Below are 24399 nucleotides of genomic sequence, written 5' to 3' on the forward strand. Positions count from 1 at the left end.
CTATTACTGTAATTTGATGAGATTTTCGAAGTACACTCCTTTCTTAATTTTGATTTCGTTATATCCAAACATTGAAATACTTTAATCTAGACCCATCTCATATTTTATGAATTATAAAAAGCAATGAAGAAAAAGTTATTCCACTGGAAAATTTACATTTCAACAAACTTTTCTGAAATATATTTATTTTACTAACTTAGAAGTATCTGTTTATCTATATGAATTGTATTGGACATTTTTTGTGTTCCATAACGCTGTCAGTGGTTCTACCTAAAAAGTTTTAAGATTGTCAAGAACTGAAATTGTCTGTGATTTAGGATTGTATAGATTATTGTGCTAAAAAAAAACAAAACATAAAAAGACACCGTGGCAATATGTTCAAGTCTCCTCTCTTCACACACACTTTTGGTGTGCCCAGAAATGTAAGAATAATTACCCTCAACATCTCCATCACGTTTTTATTTCTTAAGAAACCTACAGCATGGCCACCATGTCTCCGTGTTAGAATGTTTGGGATGCTTCCCTCCAACCAGTCTTCTCAAAAATTTTGTTTTCCCATGTTCTCCTGGACAACTTACACCCTTTCAACAATTGGAAATGGTCAACAATTGGAAATGGTCAAATCTGGCCATGATAATGTAGATTTGGATCCTCAACTGCTGTTGGGACATGATCTCCTAAGCACGGGACTTAGGGCCTCTTGGAGGTAGGACTTGTGCTGGCTGTACTGCCACCAATCTAGGCCTCGTGTTTGCCCGTGGAATCTTCAGGGAGTGAAGGGAAACAACATGAAGTCTGCCCGTCCCACTGGATGTGAATCCACACTTGTCATTTTCCGTAGCCCCTCTCTCTGGGCTTCTCCCGTTCCCTGACACTGTCAGCCAACCCCCAGAGAAGCCAGGTAAGGTCTCACTTGTATTTAATGTGTCTGTCCCACAAGAGCTTAGCTTCAAATAATGGCTATTAAATGACCATTTGGTGAAAGTTCTCTACCCTAAATTTCTAGGGATTCTTTTTGTGACTCATCTCATGGCATCGATATCTAGTGTTAAAAGTCTTTGGTGTGGTCAGCGTTAAGCAAGGATATATGGAGATATGTTAGAAATGATCAAGGAAACTTGTAATAATTTTTTTAAAAATCTAAGTGCATGTCATCTGGCTCCAGAGTCCAGAGCACCTCCAGCCAAGAGCCCAGGCAAAGCACGCTGAAAAGCCACCCCCAGGTCAGGAAGCACCACCCACGTGAACAGGGTCTCCAGGAGATTTTCTAATGCTGCCCATTAAATACAGGCAGGTCTGAGGATCTCCAGATGTCTGAGCAAGTCCTCTGATATGAAAGAGAACAAAACAAACGATAAAGGAAAAAAAGCAAATTGAGAGAAATGGAGACTCCACAAGAGGAGCAGAGAAGCTACCGTTTGCTTCCCCAGAGTCACAGGAGATAAACCACTGAGTCTATTAAGCAAGAGCAGATTTGTTTTAAGTGGAAGAGGGAGAAGATGATTCAAATAACCAAGAGATCAGTTAGAAAGGGAAAAGATGGGTGTTGACATTCAGACTTAAAAGCATCTCCCTGGAAAGGTGAGAAGGTAAAGTAGAGGAAACCTGATGAGAGCAAAAGGACGAAGGGCTGGAAACAGGGAGGGTCAGAGGAGACGTCCAGTCCCAGCAGGACCGTTGCCTGAGGAGCGAGAGCTCCAGAGGGAGTGGAGGGAAGAGCACCACCACAGAAGGAAGGGCGGAGAATGCCCCAGAAGACCCACGAGTGCCCACCGTGATGAGTGAAGTGGAGCATACACCCCCGCTCACTGGGGCAAATGTAAACACTAGAAGGAGAGAGAAATGGCAACAATTCTGGGTGCCGGGGTCTAGGGGAAAGGATTCGCACAAAGAACCTGCGAGCGGTGGAAGCCCAGGGGTTGATGCCCTCGCTCGTCTGGGGGAGAATTATTTCCAATCTAGACTTTTTTACTTGGACAAATGTTAGTTGGTGTCAAGGAAAAAATAGACATTTAAACATTTAGAAATCATCTAAGAAAATATCTTCCAAGAACCTTTCCTTAAGAGGCTACTGGAAAATGTCTTTTACCAAAAAGAGGAAATAAATCAAGACAGAGGAAGACAGAGGGGGCAGGGGATCCCCTGACGGCCGAGCAACTGTCCTGAAATGACTCTGCCGGAGAACCACAGCAGACCAGGCCAGACGGAAGACGCAAGTGGCTCCCGTGGGCACCAGAGGTGTTCGCTCGTAAGAGGAGGGCCCCAGAACGACTTGATTAGAGTTTGGGGTAAATCCGTGATGAGTACTTAGGGAAGCATGCAAGTGCACAGAGAGGAAAATCTGTGCAGATAAGGAACGTAGTGTAGTGTGTGAACTACCTGTCAAGAGTATTTTCAAGGTGATGATAAACATTACCTAACAGCCTAGCATAACGTCCAACATAACGACGCGGGGCGGTGTGTGAGAGGTGAGCTTGGTCACCGTGTGTCAGCGTGCACCCACCTGTCCTCCTCGGTGGGAAGCTGATAGATCTGGTGCTTCACAGCCGAGACGCAGTTTGTGCAGGGACCCGGAGGCAGATGACAAAAGGAAAGGCTCCCAGAGCCGAACTCCTTTCCCTGGGGGAGCTGGAAACACAGTGGGGTGGTGTTGGGGGAACGTTTCTCGTAACAAGCTGCGTAGAGCTATTCGACCCTTAAACTCTGTGCCTGTATAATGTTGATGAGCACATAGATTACATGTTTGAAGGTCTGTGCTTCCTGTTGTTCATTGTGACGGCTCATAATTGCAGCCTGCCCGACCGCAAGCAATCTGGAGCCAGCTGCAGAGCTCCCTCGGGCCCCGAGAGGCACAGAGAAATGCTTCCTGGAACCCGGAGATCAGATCACAGGTCCTCTGGGTGGCAGGGAGCGGGGGCAGAGAGTGCAGTTCCCTGGTTCACCTTTCGAACAAGAGCGCATTAGTGCTCTTCAGCCTCCCTCCCTCCCTCCCTCTGGGAATAAGCATGTTTGGTAACTGACAAAATGCTGGTTCCTTGACATTGATGACTTCCCAGGGGTCCTCAAGGTTGTTGCAAGGGGGTCCGTGTGAACAAAGGCGGTAAACACAGCTGCTTTAACTTCTGTATATGGAACTGGATAACATACATGTATTTTTCTTACAAACAGAACGGTTTTGGAGGGGCTCCGAAGGGACTGTAGCTGCTGGCAGCCCTGGCAGTCACTGGCGATTGGCCTGTGCTCAGGGCTGTGGGACTCAGCTCTGGGCGCTGCGGGCACTGCCCCCCGCCGGCCACGGCTGGCCTCTCCTGGGTACAGGCGGTGGACGACACAGCCACGTCTTCTCAGAGCCAGCAGTAAAAACAGGAAGCAAAAGGGACATTGGCAATAAAATCCAAATCAACAAGGGCCAAATTCACCTCAAAATTCTCCATACCCACTCTCTAGGTTTTATTTGTATGATCAAAATTTTTCTATTGCAGATCACTATTTCCTAGTATTAAAAAAAAAAAGTTAAAAGGAAAAACAATATAGAGCAAAAACTGTAACCCAAGCAGCTTTTTTCATATATTGAGAATTCGAATAACCCTAGTTACAATATATCATATGTGGAGAAGCACTTGCAGACATCAGGCTGGAATATTCTTTCCCGCCTCATCATTTGGAAACAAACTCTTAAAAGAACAAAAGAGAGGAGGAGGAGGAAGGACGGAGGGACAAAGCAGATAAACACGTCTGGCTTTTTTTAGCCTCAAACGCAAACATTTCAAACAGAAGGTCATTTTATATCTAATTTTCATTATGACATGATATGTTATTAAATTTCAATCTGTCTCTTTTCTATAATCAATCTAAAGAACCAAACATAGGTAATAGATCATTCTGGAATTTTTAGGCAAATAATGATTTGTATTCACTACATAACTAATTTAAAGTAAATTAAACAGCACACACCCTTGTTAAAGTGGAAAGGAAGATTCTTTTTCATGTATCCTGAATATTAATAAAGATACAGTTAAAACGAGCTTCGCAGCACAGCCGTTCATTCCTACTGCCGCGCTGCCCAGGACCTGCTGACGGCCCTGAGATGTGGGTGGGGCTCATTTCTTCGTTTGCTTGTGACATGTAGCAAACTTCCGCTCTGCACACCCCATGTCCACAGCAGGCCAGTCCTGGGCTGTGGCGCCCACGGAGGCCTCCCGGTGGAACCCGGGCGCTGGTGAGGAGTCCACGGCGACAAAGGTGCACTGAGCCCTGTGAGAGCCAGGAGAGAGCCCCAGCCTGAGTTGGAGCCTCCAGAGCTTCCTGGAGGAGTCTTTCTGGAACCTTCACCATGTCTACTGTGAATCATCAGTTTGTCAATATTCATCTGTAGAACCATGTCATTTTCTCTGTACTTAGACTTTTTTGTTTTTCTTTTTTTTTTTTTTTTTGACTGCAACGATTCTGAAAGGTGGAGAGCCTAAGAAGAAAGAGACATTACTGAGGAATTTGAGAAAAAAAGTTTTTAAAGAAATATCATCAAAGCGCTAGGTGCCCCGGTTGAGCAGCAGACCTAGGTTTACGTGTTTCTCGGTTTGAGCCATCTGGTCCAGCGCACACTTTCCATCCGGGCAGGAATTAACGCCCCTGGCACGGAGTGTGAGCTGGGGACCCCGCTCATTGGCACCGATGGAAAACAGATCCGTCTGGGTGCTTTGTTGGTGCTGCCCCGACACGACTGCTGTGTGCTGCCTGGGCCAGCTGTGGGTGCTTTCATCACAAGGCCCCTGGGGATAAGAAACCCGTCACTCAAAGGCAGTCACCTCCCCTTCTGATGTGCTCACTGAGAGTAGGCAGCCAGGGGGCCTGTGGGCACAGCGGGCCCTGGCTCCAGGAAGGTCTGTGCAGCCCCTCCAGCGTCTGGCGCACGGACCTTTTGAGGAAGAGCAGACGGCTATGTCCGTGAGACTGGCGAATGCCTGCCTCCCTCGAGCTCCGGCCGTGGCTCCATGGTCTCTGAGTTTATGTAAACGACGATTGCATGTTCGACTCTGAGGTAGTAAGTTCTATAGTTTTGTAACTTCCATGTGAATTAATTCTTTCTTTAACCATCCGAAATCACTTTCAAATGCTTGGGGCCTCCTGGGCAGCGGCATTCCACGGTGAAAACAGGACTCGGACTCGCTGACCACCAGGCCTTAAATCTCAGGGCTCATCTACGAAGTAAAGAATGATTTCTGACCTGTCTTCTCCACAAGGGAGTATGAAAATCACCTGAAAAATGATGTGTAAAATCATTTTGAAGAATGTTAATATGCTATTTTTTAATATTATTTTCTAGTGTTAAAAAAATAACTTTTATAAAATAGTTTTTACCTAATAAATTAGTTTTCATTCATTTATTCATTTGACATACATTTGTTGAGCATCTACAGTGTTCCAGGAACAGTTCTGGACTCTTGCGATTGAGAAGCAAATCAGACAGCAAAGTCTCTGCCTTTCCGGAGTGTGGTTTCTGCGGGGAGAGTCAGAGATGGTCCGTAAACAGATGCGTGATGCAGGAGAGAAAACTCATCGCAGGACTTCACCAAAATCAAAACGTTTGCTCTACAAATTACTGTTGAGACAATGAAAAGACAAGGAACAAACCGGAAAAAATATTGCCTTCCACACATTCAACAATAAACTAGTATCTAGAAGATACAATGGACTCTCAAAATTAAACAATTTAAAAAAATTCAGTAGGAAAATGGGCAAAAGACATGGACAGACATCTCACCAAAGAGGAAGAGCAGATGGCAGATAAGCGCATGAAAAAATGCCGAGTTCCAGCAGCCAATAGGGAGAGGCAAGCTAAAGCCACATGGGCTCTCACCGCATACCCAGCTAGCTAAAATTAAAAGGCAGTGGGGACACCGAATTCTGAGGAAGATGCAGAGAAACTGCATCACTCATACCTGGATGGTGGGAGTGTAAGATGGTACAGCCACTATGGAAACCAGTTTGGCATTTTCGTTAAAACCTAGACATATAATCACATGACCCAGTTAACAGTACTCTTCAGATATTAATCCCAGTGAAATGGAAATTTGTATTCACAGAAAAACCTGCACACAATGGCCACAGCAGCCTTATTCAGGGCAGCCCAACACTGGAAATGCCCCAGATGTCCTTGAGAGGCCAGATAGTTAAACCTCGGTCCAGCTGTGCCGTGGAATACTACTCAGCAATTAAGAAGAATAAACGACTCACACGCAACAACCCAGATGAGTCTCGGAGAATTATGCTGAGTGAGAACAGCCAAGTTTGCACAGTGTATGCTTCCATTTATAGAACATTTTTGAAATGACAGAATGCTAGAAACACAGATGAGAGGCTGCCAGGGGTGATGGGGCGGGGGGGCACGATGGGGAAGGCAAGCCAGGTCCTCAGGTGCCACGTGCTCTGTGTGCTGGCTGTACACACCTGCACGTGGGATGAAACCGCGCAGCATCAAGCACACACACACACGAGTGCACATCAGACTGGGACCCGTGCACATGAGCAGGTTAGCGGGTGGCGGCCTGCGGTGATCGTGTGCTATAGCTCTGCATGGCGTTGCTGCTGAAGGACTCTGAGACAGGGCGCACAGGATCTCTGTACAATTTTTTCCAACTGCACATGAATCTACAATTAAACAGTTTAAAACAAAAAAATGTGTAATATAATTTCAGATAATGGAAGTACCTTCAAGAAAAGCCCAGTAATTCTCATGTGGGAGACTGGAGAACGGGGGCGAGGGAGGGCCGCTAGAGCTTTAGCTGAGGACAGAGCGCGGCTGAGGAGCCCAAGGGGCTCCCGCCCGACTGGTGGGGTGTGTGTTTTGCAGCTAAGCTGCCTGCTAAACGCTCCACTCAGGAGCTCATCGGGCGGATTCCATTATGATTATCACGAGCAGCATGTGTGACAGGGAGCTGTAAGTGGCCAGAGCCGCAGGTGTGTGTTCCTTCCTGCCGTACCTGGACACCTGGGAGAAGGCAAAGCCTGATAATCAGGTCACTAGTGGAGCTCACGCATTGATGAATTGTTCTGTGAATCTTCTTTACACAGTGAGATGCTGTGTTAAAAGCATAAGAGAGGTGTATATATGTGCACACACATATACACACACACACATACACATACACACAGGCTTTTAGTAAGAAGCCTCGCTATATACCCTTCATGGGCATTTAGCCAGTAATCCATTAGTCAGTGGCCTTTTAATCTCCGTGTCATAAATCTGCAGTCCCCAACCCCTGGGCCTCGGACCGGGCTGCACAACTCCTTTGTACCCCCCACCCCCACCTGTCCGTGGAAAAATTATTTTCCATGAAACTTAGGAACCAGAGGGGGAACATGGCAGGAGGTGGGTGGTGGGTGAGCGAAGCCTCGTCTGTATTTACAGCCGCTCCCCATGGCTTGCATCACCGCCTGAGCTCTGCCCACCTCATCCGTAGAAAAACTGTCTTCATGAAACTGGTCCCTGGTGCTAAAAAGGTTGGCGACCACTGTCATAAATGACTCCCGGATGAACGTGCATCTTGCAGTAGAGGTAGCATTGCCTCTGTGGTTACTGTTGCTTCCTTTCCCCCAAAGGGGGTCTCGTGTGTGTGAGGCTGCACCCTCGCTCTTCCTGCACCTGCTGGCAGGAAGGCGGACGCTGTGGCACGTGGACACGTGGCCTCTGTGAATGGCTGCAAGCCCTGCACGTCCCACCGGGGGTGAAAAGGCAGTTCTCAACCGCCTGGTGTGCGAGTGTGTGCCTGGAGAATAGAGCCCATTCCAAATAAAACCTGTCATCTTGTCCACAAAATTTCTTTTTTCCAGCTATTATCACTTTAACTAAAAATCTGTCCTTCCCCTGACAATTTTCAGTCATGCCTGCTGTGGAGGGACGGCAGCCTGCCCCTGGCTGCTTTCGTGAACCCTGAGCAGTAGGAAGGACGCCTTTCCCACAACAGGGAGGGGCCTTGTGATGAATCTGTCGAACATTGTAGAAAGCTTAAAGTGACAGAGGTGGACTACTAGAACTGTAAGACATTGTGTAAATTAATCTAATAATATTTGCAAAAGCATAATATTATGACTTTTTAGCAGGGTATTGGCAATATATCAGATAGAGTGGCTTTGATCATTAGCATCCAGTCCTACTACTATATTGTCAATCACTTGTTTTGCTTGATATTGGATCATTTATGAGATTTATCGAAATTTGTCTATTTGGTTCTCTTCATATGGTGAGAATCAACTTGCATTTTTATAAAACCACTGTACTGAATACCATCTAAACCATTCTTAGTCAATTTAGTAATATCTCAGAATAGACTCAAAATAACTGTGCCCACTATATAAATATTAATCATATTAGTAGGATTTTTATAAATAAATCCTGTTTAAAATACTATGTTTGGATGTTGCTTTATAGGTACAACAAGTAAAAGATTATAAATGACAACTTAAGATGTGGCATTTTGTTTTTCTCCATCATTGGCACATAACATGTTCTCGTACGACCTTTTAGGTGGAAATGACCACAGCATTATTTCCTGTCTTTTGAACTGAAAAGAACAAAAATAAAAATACACATGGCAGCCTATGGATGATACGAGCCAGGGCTGGGGAACCTGCGGCCTTAAGACCACATGTGGCCTTTTAGGTCCTTAAGTGTGGCCTTTTGACTGCATCCAGTTGACCTAGAAGGCCTCATGTGGCCTTAAGGCCGCAGGTCCCGCAGCCCTGGGTAAGCGTGTAATACATGTACGGATACGTTATATGTGCTTCTCTACCTAGGCTCTAAATATTTTGTACTGTCTTAATAATTTTTAGACTCAATCACAAAAATAACTTTTTCACCTAGTTTTATCAGAATATATTTACAGTTTGGTGTAATTTTGTACATTACAAACAATAGTTTAATTAGTTTTCTGAGGGGGTTTTCTGTAATGAACTACTCGTCAAAAGTTATTGGTCATGACATGAGACGTCGTCACCACCACCACCCAGGTCAGCCGGTTCCTGGGCTCCTGTGCCGCCGGTAGCACTGCCCTGGCCGCTGCCAGGACACGAAAACACGTCCCTCAGGTAGGGTTTCTGTATCACTGTGAACATCAGTCTCACTGTTCTGCCTTTTTATCCTTCTCTAGAGTGAACACATCTGGTGGAAGAGGAAAAAAATGTAGTTTTGAATCCAGTCAAGTGTTTCAGTCTTTCAAATCATCAACAAAATTCCCTAAGAAAGTTCCAGTTGGCCCCACAGATGCATGGAGATCCAAGGAGCCCGTGAAGGTAACGATTCTACATCATTCTATGTCGTGTTGTACACTTGCCATGCGGACAAAGGTTTTTGCATTTACTTTACAAAGGTTTTGCTTGCATTTACTTTACAAATATGTTACTTTGAAAAAGCATGAAAATAGGTTTGTGAATGGAGGGGTTTTATTTGATAAAGAATACGAAATCTCTTGATTTTAATAAACAAATTCAATTTAAAGTTAGAATTTGTGATATGTTGTTAAACATAGACTCAAGTAGCCTTCTGTTATCCAGTTACAACATTGCCCCAGAATAATTTTGTGACCACACGGATGGTCTTGTTTGCCCTTAAGCAGTTAGACAGAAGCTCCTTATACGAAGCTCCCTTAAAACAAGATCCCTGTTCCCACTGAGTTCTAGCTGGCGACGTTTCACGTTGAAGGGTTGAGCAGGTCTTTCCTTAGCGCCTCCGTTCTCTGCCCGGGCTTCTCCTAGGTTTCTGTCAGTTACCGTTGACAGATCTCCCTCCGTGCCACTGTGGACCTCGAGAGCCTGCTCCTTGCACACTTCAGGATATGGCTGTTTCTGTGTGAGAAGAAATGAATGGTAGTGAAATATACATGTGAAAAAACTGACCATTTTCAGAGTTTAAGTGTTCAGTGCAGTGGTACTGAGTACGTCCCCACAGCTGCGCAGCCGTCGCACCGACTGTCTCCAAAGCTTTTTCATCACCGCAAAATTGAAACTCTGTAGCCATTAATCAGAAACTCCTACTTCTCTCCCGTCCTCTGGCAACCAGCTTCCACTTTCTGCCTCTGAGTGTGACCGCTGTCAGTCCCTCGTATGCGTGGGCTCGTGCAGTGCTTGTCCTTGGTGACTGGTCTGTTCCACTCAGCAGTGTCCCCAGGTCCATCTGAGCTGTGACCTGCACCAGAACCTCCCTCCTTTTAGGCTGCTTCCTGCTCCACTGTGCATCTCTCACTGGACACCTTTGTGCCGCCACCTTCCGACTCTTGTGAACAGTGTGTCTAAACTTGGGTGCAGAAATGTCTGTGCGAGGCCCTGCTTGCAAGTCCTCTGGGTGTGAACCCAGCAGTGGAATTGCTGGATTACGTGGTTATTCATGTGATGTCTTTAATTTTTTGAGGAAACACCATACCGTTTTCCATAGCGGCAGCACCATTTGACAACCACACCGATAGTGCACAAGGGTTCCAATTTCTCCACATCAAGGCCAACACTGATTGTTTTCTGTGGGTTGTTTTATCTTTTTAATAACCATTCTAATATATATGAAGAGGTACCGTTGTGATTTTGATTTGTATTTCCCTAATGATTAATGATATTGGATATTTTTATGTGCTTATTATCCATTTGCATATCTTCTTTGGAGAAGTGTCTAGTTATGTCTTTTGCCTTAATCAGGTTGTTTTTTTGTCATTGAGTTGTAGGAACTCTTTATATATTATGAATTTTAACCCCTGATCATATATACAATTTTCAACTATCTTTCCCTATTTCATGGGTTGCCTTTCACTCTGTTGGTAGTGTCTTTAGATGCACAAAAGTTTTGGGGTTTTTTTATTTGATATCATCCAGTTTATTTACTTTTTCTTTTGGTGCTTATGCTCATGGTGTCAAAAAATCATCTCTGAATCCAGTGTTATAAAGCTTGTTCTCTGTATTTTCTTCTGAGAGTTTTACAGTTTTGGCTCCTATGTTTAGGTTGTTGACCAATTTGGAGTTGTTTTTTCAATAGGTTTCAGGTATGGGTTCAACTTAAAACTCAGCATTTTGAAAGCTTTTGTTCTGCAGCAGTAATTCCTTAGGTAGAATGCCAGCAATGGTGGGATGTTCCACCTAATCTCTGCCATTAAAGATAAACGGCTCTGGCATCCCAGAGTTCAGTGTTCATAACGAGAGACTAGGAGATGCCACAGCTTAGACACTCGAGCTGTGTGGGGCATCCTCCACGAGCACAGTCCGTGCTCACCCGTGCAGAGCCTCGAGCTGCTGGTTCATTCGCTGCGTGTGTTAGTCTTTGCATAGAGACTTCTTGCTGATAGAACCCTGGCAACTGCAGAACTTGCTGGCAGGGATGAGGGGCTGCTAGTCCCACTGAGAGGTCAGTAAAGGAGCTCGAGGGACTGGATGAGATGATACATTAACAAGCAGCCACGAACGCCCCGGACCAGGCCTGGCGTCCCGGAAAGAAGGCTGGTCTGCAGCGGGGTGGGAGGAGCAATGCTGGGGGTCACCAGTTCCAAGTAGTTTCCATTGTGATTCCAAGTCTATTTCCAGACTTAAGAAAAATATTCAGAAGTTAGCCTTAGAAACGATGTGATAAAAAATGTACTCAGAGAAAAGCCTTTGTTCACCACTACCCTTTTCTGTCACAGGTACCAAAGAACAAGTGTGTATTTATCATTTTGTCTCAGTCGCTCATTCTTTCTTCCATGTTGAATGCCTATGCTGTGCCAGGAACTGCTCTGGTCTCTAGAGGCATGAGAATGAATGAGACACAGCCCTTGCCCTCAGAGACTTAAGGCACTGAGCAGGCCTGCGGCACAGCGAGGACTGTGAGCAGACCATGCTGTGAGCCTTTTCCTCCAGTGAAAACGCCGTGTCTTCCTTGTTTCCGTGTTCTGGGGCTGGGCGTGTTTCCGGGGCTGTCGTGGTGTACAGGCACACCTCACAGGACAGCAGACATCTATCTGTGTGTGATGAGCACGCGGGCACAGAAGAGATCCTGCTATGATCAGAGAAATCAAGGGGGACTTTGCAGAGGACACGAGCCCAGAACTGGGTCTTTACAGACTGGTTCATTAGATGAACGACTCTGGGAGAGACTTACTAGACAGAAGACACATACAAAACCCGGGGACGGAAGGGATGGAGGATGGGCGTGGAATGTGGGTCAGCTGGCACGGACAGCTGCGTATTAGGACAAAAGGCTTGACTCCCGGCGGCTTAGGTTTGGTGTCTGTAAAATGTGTGTGTGGAGCTATTAGTTCCGTGGTCCGCAGGAGACAGATGTCGCACGATTCTTTTCATTACCCTGCGGACGGAGCGCGTTACCCAAGTGGTCCACGCTAGGAATCTGCACTCCTTCTCCCAACCCTACGACTCGAACACTGGCTCCTTTCACTCAGCTGCCTCTCCAGTGTCCAGTGTGCTGCGTTCCGCTTTCTGGATTCCGGTTTAGTGGCCATGGTGCCGTTTGTCAAACCGTAGATGGCGAGGATGGTGGGGCTAGTCCAACCCTTTAGATTACAGCTCAAAACCAGAATCGCTCAGATGGAGGGCCCTTCACACCCACCGCGTCGCCGAGCAGCCGTTGGATACGACCTCAAGCCCCACTGCAGACGGCGCCACGCCAAGTTCTCGCCTACCCTGCAGGTCGCCCCCCACCGCCTGTCACCTGTCCACGGCAGCTACCTCCTTAGCATCTCCACTTAGGAAGGACTTTAGGGCTTGATCTTATGGAAGAAATAAAAATGCCCTGGAACAGAATTTAGATTTAGGGCATTTTTTTGTCCTCATGTGTCCCAATTAGTCAGTGTGATTGCTGAGCCATGGTCACCTGTGGCGCCTCCGCAGCTGGTGCTCTAGGAAATCCAATTTCCCCTGAACCAGAGCCCGGAGAGAAAATCACACCCTGCATCCAATTTCCATGCTAAAGACTTTACTTAAAATAAAATCAGTATCTGTTTCCCAAAAAACTACATGAATTGTGTTCTGAATGGTGACTATTTTAAAGAAAAGTGTACCATGTGTCCAGACGGAGAAATCTCAAATAGCTCCAAGTCTATTTCTTTGACCCTTTGAAAAAAATGTATTCAAAACCAGCTAACCAATGTCATTAGGTTTAGTTCTGGAACTGCCAACAACTACTTGCCTTCAGGCAAATCCCTTCAATGTCTTAGTTTCTTTGTCTGTGAAACAGGGATGAATGGGCTAGAAAAAGGTCGAATGAAATGAATCACCTGAACCTAACATAAACTGCAAAAGACGATGGTAGTACGTAAGTAGGTGTTAAGCATCCACTCCGTACCAGGCTTGGTTCTAAACATGCTCTTCAACACGTCTCGGTTCCTCCTCAGAAAAACCCCTGTGTTTGATGCCACTCGTGTCTATACTGTGATTCATAATTTACGTGAGAGGAAACTAATGCACAGAGAAGTTGGGTATTTGTCCAGCTTTGCACAGTAAAGGGCACAGGTGGGCCTCACATCTTGGTGGGCATTTTAACTTCCAAGCCATGGTGGTTAACTGTGAACTGCCTCCACCATCTCTACTGGACCATATGCAAATATCACACATTATTACTCTTGTGCCTGCTCCATAAATATGTACAACACATACTACTTGCGTGCATATAAAATGAATTGTGTATATAACACGCACAGAATTTGTAACACTGCTAGCTTGCTGCTAAGTCGAATTGTTGTGCTTCACAGAGCGATGCTCTTAATACAGCTTCATAGTTCATCATCCTCATACATCTTTTCCCAGAAAACAGCCAAGTAATTTTGATTCATGCTTTGCAAAGACCATCCCTACCTCATAAAAGAATGCTTTTTAATTGTTTTCATAGTGACTCATTTGAATCATTTCAATAGTAACTTCTATGATTTTGTTACTATTCATTGTAACATTTATTATAGGGTGAAGTTATAAAATATTATGGATAGTTAAAAATAAATACGATTGTTTGATTTTTGTGGATGTAGTTAAGGAAAGAGTAGAAATTTGCATTTCTCTAGATTTTCCAGTCACGGGCCACCGCTCTTTTGAAAAGTAGGATACCAAATTGCTGCTCCCTGTCCTCCTATCCTGGAGTGTGGCAGGAACTGAAAATCATGAAATTCCTTTCCTCCCAACTGGAGACCATCAACTGCAGTCGGGGCATTTTGACTGAAGCAAAGCTGGGAAGAAGATGAGGTCCTTTGAGACCATGGACCCCTCAGGGGGCTCAGACCTAAGAGGCAGTCAGTTATTGTACAGGGATTTAGACACCAGGGGTCCACCTGGGAGGACAGGAGGCAGGAGATCACCAGATATGAGCTTCTCGTTGCTTGGCTGAGGGTCCTGCTGCAGTGAGGGGCAGCCAATCTCACCAGCCAACTTTGGCCTGCGGTGCACAACTCATGGCTCTTGCGGAGAGACTGTGTGGGCCGCGAAGCTCCCAGCAGGGCCTAATGCCCCACCGGGCCACAAAAGCTTCCGGCAGACTCGGATTGCCCACACGTGAACTGCAGAGCTTGAATGCCCTTCCTGTCATTTCCCCTGGGAGTAGAATTAGGAAACTGAAACCCGAAGATGCCAAGAGAGTGCAACATTTTGCTGAAATTGCACATCCAAATTCAGAAAAACCTCAAGCAGCTGTATCAGTTACTGACCTCATCAGAATTGATTTACAAGTAGTTTTTTTCAGGGGAGAAGATACTGGAGTGTGATAAAGTTATCCCTGAGATTACTGGTACTAGTTGTTTTGAACATCAGATGATGTATCCTAAGTTTCTCACAAAATGAAAAGCAGAGAAGCTTACCCGGTGGGGGCTGGTGGAGGATGCCTCCCTTAGCACAGAATCTCTGCCTTGCGTAAGGTCGAAACCTGGGCTTTGACATGATCCAGGGTTTGCTCGGGGCAGCTCTGCTCCTCGAAGGAGGCACCCTTACAAATTCCCTAGAGATACTTTTCCTTCTAAAAATACATGGCTGGTAAAAAATTTGTGACGTGCAGCCTTTGCTGGGAAACTGTTGTGGTGGTTTAAGCCAAGTGCTGACTTCGTTTACCGTTGCCATATTTCCTCCTTAATCGTTGTTTATATCCTTTCCTTGGGTTTTAATTTTTGTTCGACAAAAAGATTATGTACTATCTTATTCATAATGATACACTATTATTAGGATGCTTGGAGAAGCACATCCTGCTTAAATAACTAGTAGCATCTTCCATTTAAGCTTTTCATAGCTAAAGCTCTTTGTCTGTTATGTCAGTAATCCCTTTTATAAGTAGTTGGCTACATTTTATCAAAAAAGTGATGTTACATTTTAAAATTTTCTTCCAAAAAAGAGAATTGTGTAACTTGATTCAATGTGCTAAGCCTTGTACAATGTATCTCCCCAAGAATATTAACATTTAGTGATGTACAGTCCTTCTCCTCACTCCTACAGAGAACTTTCCTACAGCCCACACCACAGAAGGTTCTAGAATGGCCATTGCAGGTACATTTTGGAGGAGAGGGAACCAGTCATCCTCAGGTGTGTCATTTTCATTAGCCTTATGGACATATTCTAATTTGACTAGGATAAAAATAGTGTTAGCCCTTATCTCACAGGTAGCTTTCATAAATAATTAAATCCACATCACAAATTCCAGGAACATAAAAAAATTAAATGCAATGTAAAATTTGTAGGTGGCAATAATAGAAATTGACCAAATCATAATGAATAAATAGGTTTTGGTAAGAGGTGTTAAACTTAAACATGGATAATATAGAAAAGAAATGAATAACCCTTAGTTGAAAGAACTTTCAAAGCAATGTAAAAAGACGGAAATTTTAGTGCAGGCATTGTTTTAACATTGTATGGATAAACAAACAAGAAACAACTCCGTTAGAATATAGCAAAAGTAGGTAGACAGTGATTTATTGGCATATTAAATTTAACAAATGAAAACGTTAACTAAAAACTGGGAAAGGATACAGAAAGATCCAAATGGATTTCACATCAGGAAAGATGCTCATATTTGTTACATTGTAACTTCAGCTGGAGCTGCACCTCCACAGCCTTGCTGGCCTCTCAATGGGCCACAGTCGGCCGGATAACAGTGACAGTGGAGGGGAGTGTGGGCTACATACAATGATTAGCAATGTCAGGGAGACTTAGAAAGGTTGTATCCTCCGGAGTAGTCATTCCACCTCTAGATGCTTAGTGTACAAGTGTTCACACGGAAGCAAAGATGTCTCTAAAGCTGTAGGGAGCACAGCAGCCAACACGTGCAAAGCCCTCAGTGCAGCCGCCGAGACGGTGACCTCCAGCAGCACCTGCAGGGTCCACACCCGCCTCGCCCCCACCCACCCCATGGCCTTGGGGAAGCTATTGGATCTCTATGTGCCTTGGTTTCCTTTGTTTGTATTTCAGGAATAGTCATAGTATTTATACCTAAGAGGGTTGTAGTAAGGATTGAATGAATTAAAATGGCATTTGTCACATTTTCGTGTTGGCTATTTTGATCGCACTCACTACGATGCGACCTTGTTATAAGAGAAGGACTTTGGGAATAGCTAATATTCATCCATAAGAGACTGGTTAAATAAGTGATGCTGTGTTCATGTAATGGAACACTAGGAATTTATCATTTCAGTGAGTAGGATTATGTAAACCCAGCCCAAGATATGTTGTTAAACAAAACACTGCAGGGTGCGTGTGTGTCACATCAGCACACCAGCACGCAGGTGCCTGTCAGGACGCCGGGCTTAGGGGAGGATGTGGGAGAGGCCGTCTGAGAGGGAACAATTGGACTTCGGAGGAGACAGTGAATCTCTTTTCATAGTGTATGTTGTGATGGCTTAAGAATGTTGTCATAATATGTGTATTACTCTTTAGATTTAATTATTGTGTTTATAGTCCCCACACATTTGTGGAGAGACTGTGTGCAAGCCAGTGTGTTGAACCCACAAAGGGTGCCCAAGAGACACCCGGTGACAGTGGCCCTGGAGCAGCTGAGGATCCCGCAGTGGGTCAGGGACGCCGACAGGACAGACCAGCAGAGGCTCCACGGGAAAGGAACGGGTGGAATCACATCACTGGCACCAAACAGAGACCCCAGGCCCTTGGAAGGAGGAAAGCCAGCCTGGAGACCCAGACTCTCAGTAGAATTGGAGGGAGTAGTCGAGAGAGACTCTTCCACCCGCACGAGCAAAGGCAGCAAGGCAGGAAAACACAGGTCCTGTTTGGGAAAGAGGCGGTTTGTCTGATTGATTGCTGGTGCATGCCCAGAACTGAGCAGAAGACAGGAACATTGGGACAGTCAGTTGCTAGGAGCATATTTAAAATGTTTTGCTTGCTGTCTTAAAAAAAAATTAAAATATGAGGGCAGGAGTGAGCCGAAGAGAATTCCATCCCCGGGATTTGGGTCATTCGTTCTCTTTTCCTAATGCCGTGTCTCGTGAGCAGTGGGGGACTTTGATGACGCTTTCTGAATTATTCGAGGCACTTGCAGAAGTGAGTTTCGCCCCCTGCACTGCTTTGCGGGGATACCCCTCCCAGAGCCTGTCCCGCCAGGCCTGCTCAGGAGGGATTGTGGCTTCAGCACCTGAGGGAAGAGCAGGCGTCGGTCACGGGCAAGCAGCCTGCCTGGAACGGTGTCTGCCATGCACAACTCTCCTTAGTGCTAGTGGGGGTTTCTCGCACAAATCTTACATTCAGGAAGGTAAGAAGAAAACTAGTTTCCTTTTATCCTCATAGGTTTTCTGTTCCAGGCACCATTCTTCAGGCTGGGGGCTGGCTTTGGTGTGTTATTAGCTGCCTCCCACGTAAACCACCAGCGCTCTTCATTTACATAGAAATGGACCATAAACAGGGTTCTGAACTCCTGTGTTTAAACCCCCAGCTTGCGCTGTCATCCTTGCAAGCACAGATATCCAATTAGTGCAACTGATCCAACAAATTTCCATGTGTCAGTTGTACCTGCTGTGAATGTCACTCTGTTCAGTGATAACAGGGCTTGCATCCCAAAATAGAGGTGGGGGTAGAGGCACAGGAACACGGAGTCCTTGTTGTAGCTGAATTATTTTTACAGTGACTGCAGACACCAATCCTTTTTAAAGTGCCAACCTATATATGAAGCTGGGGTGTGTTTGGGGGAGGAAGGCACATTCCTTGTCCCACAGTTGCCATCCCCACCCCAGGTCTATTAAATGTGGGTCCACTTATAATATCAATGTAAATATTTAGAAAAGAGCTAGAGTAGTTTTAAAGAAGATATCTGAAATGCTAACTAGGCTTAATTGCACCCTACACCCAAAATGGGAGACTGCAACATTTTTCAAAACCTGTTGAATAGGTTTTTTGTTGTTATTTTGAATGTGTGTCATTTGCCCATCATATCAGACCACAATCAGAGCTCTTGAGTGTCCGTAGTTGGGAGTTAGGAAGTGTTGGTGGGGGATTTGCATTTGCAACATGATGCATTCGTAAGTTTGCCATGATAACTTGAGGTACCACTAGTTCTGACCGAGAGTGACAATGACAAATGTCGTGTACCCTGACATAGAGACCTTAATTGCAGTTTGAACTGTGGAGCCATGTGTAGACAAGTATTGACCGTCTCCTCGTTCTACATCTCCACACGTGTGTGGATAATACGGCAGCACGTAAGAGCTCATATCTGAGTAAGACAAGATAGGTTAATAGGAGATATGTGTATGTTCACAGAAAAAGAGAAATAATAAAGCCACCACTTTAAAGAGTTTATCCGGGAGGACACAAGAAGGGAGCCAGAGAGCCCCTAAGTAAGACAGAGAGCAGTCAGGTGGCCACACAGGCACGGAAGCCCCCAAGGCATTCTGCAGGAGCCTGTCCCAGGGGAGTGGGACAGAGAGGAGGGAAGGGCAGAGGGAGGGCAGGCAGGTTAGAGGCTTCCTTGATGGGGGAAATTGCCCGGTGTTTATGAACTTGGAATGATATAATCAATCTAGAAACTTGTTACCTCGCTTAAAACTCATAACAAACATGGTAAGTGGCCACGATTATTATCCCTGCTTATGAAATGAGAGCAAAGAGATGCCAGCTCCACTTTCTAGGATGCAGGCTTGATGGCAGAGCTGGGGTCAAACCCGCACTCGGCCCCCAAGGCCGTGCTCTGAACACCCCTCTGTGATCTTCTGGAATGATCCACAGACGGGCAGAGAACAATAGAGAAGAGGGAGAGGAGAATGGCCAGGGGATGGCTCCAAGCAGAGGAGGGGCCTTCTGCTGTGGGGAGGGGCCGGCCACCTTTGGGAGCAGGACGACACACACAGGTGAGAGACAGGCGACACGACAGGGTGGAGATGCAGTGAGAGCTCGGGGAAGTTCTCTTCTGATCACTGACCTTGATAAAGCAGCAAGCAGGGTCATGGACAGGGAAGGGGGAGAGAAGAGGGATCGAAGAGTGGACCAGAGAGCAGACTCGAGAGAGCGCAGGCAGGAGGGGGCCAGGAGGGCGAGTGGCTGAGAAGGGCCGCAGGCATCTGGGGTCAGGTCGGGCTCTGAAGTCCACGCTGCGCCGAGGGCACAGCTCCAAGCAGATGGAGGGGTCCACGTTCCCCCAGCCGTGACTTCCAGGAGAGACAGTCAAGGCAGTTTATGGGGCAGGCGGGCAGGGGAGAGTCACTAGGCTTATGACCCACCCAGCTGCAGTGCCTCGGGAGGGCAGTGAGGACAGGCAGATGGTGAGAAGGGGTAGAGGCCAGAGCCAGGAGTGGGTTTTGGGGCCTGGTGTACAGTTCCTGGAGGGACCATGAGGCAGGCAGGGGGCAGGGGACGAGTGGCCGAGGCACCAGGAGGCCTGGGGTTTGGAAAGATCTGTGACAGGGCACGGAGATCTCCAGGACTATTGCAAAAGTGGTTTTGGAGACAGTAACTGTGGACCAGGAGCTGAAATCCTCCAGGAGGAAGGCTGAAGCCCCTGGGTTGGGGCCATGTCGGGGTCGCTTTGTGTCCGGATGAGCTGAGACTCAAAGCTGAAGGGATTTAGGGGAACAGAGGGACCAGGAGCACATGTGCCACGTCCGGTGCTGCAGGTACCCTGCAGGGGCTGCTGGGGACGTGTCCGGAAGAGCCTGCTTCCAGGCAGGTGGAGAAGGGGAGGCCCGAGGGGAGGAGACTGGGACGTGGTCATGAGGCCTGAGCCTGTCACCCTGATGGTTTCCAGACTGCGGCAGGCCGGGTCCTCAGTGGGGCCGCGGCGGAGGACGAGTCAGCACCGATCCTGTGGGGAGTGCCCCGACAGAGGCTGATCAGCCTCACAGCCGGCAGGACTGGGAGTGCCAGGCAGGGGGCACCTTTGTGTAGTTCTGAGGCCCTTTTTTATTTCTGCCAATGGCAATAATCGACAATAAAATAATATGCAATTTTATGGGATGTCCATTGTAATTTACCACTAATTGGAGGTAATATATTAGAACAGCGTTTCTGGAAAATGCATGAATTAGTGTGACTCTATTTAATATACATTAATATGTAGCATTGCAACTTGGAGTACAGAAATAATCACTTAGGATTAATAGAATGTGATCTGTGTCACACAGGCTATTTTAAACGGTCTGCCATTTTAGGTGTTCTCCAGAGATTGACATAAAGGTGCGATACGGGTGCCCCTCGACTTATGATGGGGCGACGTCTCAATAAACTCACCCTAAGCTGAAAACACCGTAGTTTGGAAATGCATGAACTACACCCAACCTACAAAACATTACAGCTCAGCGCAGCTTTCCTTAAACGTGTTCGGAACACTTACCGTCGCCAACAGCTGGGCGAGCTCGCCTGGCGACACCGGACCCTGGAGTGCGGGCCGTCCGCGCTCGGCCCGCGAGGGTCTCCAGGATCTCTCCTGAGCGCTTGGTGCTTTCACACCGTCACAGTCCAGCGTCGTAAGTCAGGGACCGTCTGTGCCGTGTGTCACCTTGGAAACAGAACTCAACACGTAAGAGTGACCTGAAGATTACTTAACAAAGAGCTCGAGGAGTGGAGAAGCTGCACAGTTATTCCTGCATTTATGCTACGATCTCGCTAGAAGGGAAGGACTTTTCCGTAGAGAACCTTTGGGTTCAAAGGTGCTGTAGTTGATGGGTAAAGCAGGAAGATGATTGTTACTAACGATTTTGACTAAATACAGCTGCAGATGTCTGACTTTCAAACCATCCGCTTAAGCTGCAAGATAGAGGTACTAGGATCCCTTCTCCTCTTTCTGGAAAATCCGTAATGAAACCAGAGAATATCGCCTCCAGTGAGTGAGCAGAGCAAAGGTATCCCCAAGCTAGCAGTGGAGGCAGGAAAGAGATGTCCCCAAATCCCCGCTGCCCCAGGGGCACGAGGGGCTGGCACAGAGGATTTTTCTGATGTTTTGTCATTTCATAAAAGACAAAGAATACCTTTGTAAAACTAAATTAATTATAGTGTAATCCAATTTTCATTAATTCCAATTCACCTTGCAAAGCATTGAGAAGCTTTTCCGGGGGCAGCTCTGAACAGAGCAGGCTATGGCAGGGACTCCCGTCCTCCGCTCCAGGAGCTGCAAGTCTGGAAGCCCAGCCGAACTTCTTGCAGGAAGTAAATACGGCCTCTCGTTTCAAGTACAGCATTTTATGTTGGCTTTGCAGGTGACCTTGACAAAACCCAGTGAGCCAATTTCATAGTCTTCATCAACTTCCACTAAGTATTAAGTTGATGCTCTATAATTTAATTCCCACCTCTCTTCAAAGCTTTAATTCGATTCAAAAGACCAGGTTACACAAACAAAATTATTAATGCACCAGCAATATATTTTTATATTCACTTACTATGTAAAATTTTGTAGGACAGAATCTTAGGTAGTTTGTAACTTTACATAAATATATTTTTACAAACAAGCACATCTTTCCAGGAAAAAGGCCACGTAATACAAACCATGTTATTCTTCACTGTGGCTTGTCCTGTTTCTCTTTTTCCTTCATTGTGTGTTCCTATTTTTTCTCTTTGTAAGCACATTAGTTACTGTGAAAATGGTATCAGCATTAGAAGTTTCACAAATATAATAGAAATTGGTTAATCATTAATAGGTTTTTTTTTTTTACCTGAAATTGGTGTAATTATGATGAAATAAAAAATAGATATCCCCACCTAATAGAAATGCTTTTACCTCAGATTTTCAAATAACCACCTCCAAAATGACCAGCCCCCAGCAATGAGCCAGTCTTTGGGAATTGACAGGAAATAAAATATCAATACTTTTTCCAAAATATCACTTTCCAGTTTTCCATGAATAGAGGCTGGGTGACTTTATGTATAAGAGTGCGTTGCAGTTCCCATTCAGAACTTTACAGCGTGGATAATAAATTCACTTATTAATTTTCCTGCCTGAATACCACACAGCTGCGTATGGCAAAGACACAACACGTTGCTGCCTCAGGTCACATCCTGGGCGGAGGACACCCCAGGGGATGGCCAAGTTGTCCCTGCCCCAGACAGAGCCTCACCCTGACTCCACAGAGCACAGACAGTGTCCAGACTCCACATTTGGAAGGTTTGTGTGCGTGGCTTGATTCTTTCCCTTCCTAGCTCTGGCCTTTCCATCCCACAGCCAAGGAAAAATCAGTGATGGTTGTTGTAAGGACACGTGGGGTGTCCACATGGCATGCACTTGAGTGTACTAGAAACACATGAAAGTCGCTCACCAAGAATGCAGGGCACACGTGTGCCCAAGACAGTGTCCAGTGCTGAGGATACATCCCTGATCCCTAAACATACAGCCCCACCAGGACAAGTGTAGCGGGACTGAAATAGTAACACTGACACATGTCACAGCTTAATGACACATACCACGGGCAGGTATACGTAGAGAGGATACTGCACAAAAGACCATTCATAGCTTAGTTTCACTTATACACGTGCACACGTACACGCATACGTGCACACACACTTTGGGTTACGCTGGCAGGTGTTCTTCCTGCCTGTTTTTCACGTCTGCACTTCTCTACCCATCTCTCCTGTTGCGGTCAGGCGTGAATAAGGATTGCCGGTTTGATCCACCTCACACTCCTGCACGTACAGCCATTCCACCTGGAGCAGGCTTCCTGGTTCCTCCTCAGACCTCATGACACTGGTCATCCTTGTTACTGAGTAGTTTTTAGACTTAGGAAGCATGAGCAGGTTGACCCAGGCATGCCACAGAAGCCCTGAATTCTGTGCCCAGAGGCGCTGGTCTCCTGCTGAGAGCTTTCTGTCCGATAGTCTGATGGGTGGAAAACCTGTGATGCGCTCTTGGCTCGAAGTCACATCCATCCTTTATCATCCGTCATGGTCATCGGGAACAGTTCACAGTTTTCTACGTCCATAAATTCAACTTTAGGCATTCCTTCAAATGGTAAACTTTCCATTTTCTAACAATTAAGAAATAGAGGTTCTGCCTAATTGACTAACTTATTTCTGAGGATTTGTCCACAGAACGCATCAAGGTCATATATAGAGTTTTGATCGAGTAGTCATTGTGAGATCGCGAGGGTCACATAGCACAGTACGTGAGAGAGAGAGTGTTGTGAATCGTCCTGTGCTCGTAATCATGACTTTCTGTAACCACGTTAGGGAAACCAGACTCAGGGAAACGCTCTCATTCAGCAGGTGTTTGCTGGCTGCCTTCTGTGTGCCAGCTGCTGTTCTGGACTGGAACGTGTGGAAGAGCTGGACGCATGGAACGGGAAGCTCACAGGTTATGCCACGGTGCGGGCAGAGCTGGTGGGTAGCGCGTGAACAGTCTGGATCCAGAGTAGCAGGACCTTGGTAAAAGGAGGCTCTAAAACAGAGGAGGACGGATCAGATGTCCACGGAATTCCCTGGGAAGGGCGATGCCTGGAAATAAGGGTTAGTTTGGAGAAGGGCAGGGCGAGTGCGCACGCTGGGGAGGCTGTAATTCGCATGGCTAGCATACAGTGGGGAGGGGGTTCGTATGAGAGGAAGCCAGCGAGATAAACCAGGGCCTCACCACGAGTGACTTACGGACAGGTCAGGGGTTCCGATTTTGTCCTGAAGGCTGTAGAAGCTGAAAAAATTGTAAGCAAACAAGTAGCGCGAGTCAGTCATAACATACTTACGGTTGATGACTGCAGCTTGACAACTCGATTTAAAGGAGATGAATTTGGTGACAGGAGCAACTAGGATATCCCAAAGGAATACGGATCAGTAAATACAGGTGCTGCCGAGAAGGACAGAATCGGGCCAGTGCCGAGAACCAGAGCCAGCCCTGCTGAACCACGGTGGAGTCCCTGAGGAGGGAAGGAACCTGGCGACGGGCTCGACCTGAGGTCTGACACAGCTGTCCACTGGTGTGGGGAGAAGGACGGGGCGGCCTGAGGGCAAGGCGAGACTGCACTGGCTGGGGGCACGCACAGGGGCTGCACAACC

This window comes from Propithecus coquereli, unplaced genomic scaffold (genome assembly GCF_000956105.1).
Source record: "Propithecus coquereli isolate 6110/MARCELLA unplaced genomic scaffold, Pcoq_1.0 Scaffold753, whole genome shotgun sequence".
Taxonomy (NCBI): Eukaryota; Metazoa; Chordata; class Mammalia; order Primates; family Indriidae; genus Propithecus; species Propithecus coquereli.